This window comes from Octopus bimaculoides, chromosome 7 (genome assembly GCF_001194135.2).
Source record: "Octopus bimaculoides isolate UCB-OBI-ISO-001 chromosome 7, ASM119413v2, whole genome shotgun sequence".
Classification (NCBI taxonomy): Eukaryota; Metazoa; Mollusca; class Cephalopoda; order Octopoda; family Octopodidae; genus Octopus; species Octopus bimaculoides.
The window spans coordinates 90,512,549-90,513,659 of record NC_068987.1 but is presented as its reverse complement, the minus strand read 5'-3'; positions in this window follow the sequence as shown (position 1 = coordinate 90,513,659).

Sequence of the window (1,111 nt, the reverse complement as noted above, 5' to 3'; positions counted from 1 at the left end):
CATGGTCATAGGATCGCGGTTTCAATTCCCAGATCGGGCGCTGTGAGTGTTTATTGAGCGAAAACATCTAAAGCTCCACGAGGCTTCGGCAAGGGATAGTGGCGAACCCTGCTGTACTCTTTCATCACAACTTTCTCTCACTCTTACTTCCTGATTCTGTTGTGCCTGTAATTCAAAGGGTCAGCCTTGTCACACTGTGTCACGCTGAATATCCCTGAGAACTACGCTAAGGGTACACGTGTCTGTGGAATGCTCAGCCACTTGCACGTTAATTTCATGAGCAGGCTGTTCTGTTGATCGGATCAACTGGAACCCTCATCGTCGTAAGCGACGGAGTGCCAACAACATGCCACTGGCATTGGAGCCAATCCGTGGCCCTGGCAACGATCACACTTGAATGTGCTTTTAACGTTCCACTGGCACAAGTGCCAATCAGGTGGTACTGTCATCAGATACATCAGCAATTTTGATTTTGACATCCATATAAAACTTTTTATTGATCATCTGACCACATGAAACACACTTGTGATGTGTCCTTCTGGTAAAAAAAGATGATCAATTTTATGTTCGCGTTTAAGGTGGTGAGCCGACAGAATTGTTAATGTGGCAAGCAAAATGCTTAATGACATTTTGTACATCTTCTTGTTATGAGTTCAAATTCTGTCAAACTTGGTTTTGCTTTTCATCCATACCAGCGCAGTCGTCTCTCTTGCACACCACATCTGATGCTTCTTAAATCCAACTTTTCTCTCAGGGCACTTATACTCTGTCGTGTCATAATAATAATAATAATGATAATAATAATAACATTGAAAAATACCTTAGGAATGAGAACCCGGGTTCAAAATTTCCCCAAGACACCTGATGAAGGCTGGAGGTTATATCAGCTGAAACGTTAACAACAAACAAGATGAGGACAAATATCCATCAAATGTAAATAATGTAGAATATATTAGCTTGTAAATTCTTTTTTAAATTGTCTGGATGAAAAAAAAACAAGGAATAGTAAAATAAAACTTGAAAGTTTCACTCAGGGGATGGTTTATTTTCTCTTTGAAACGATGATGATTATAATGATGATCATCATCCTTTAACACCTATTTTCCATGCT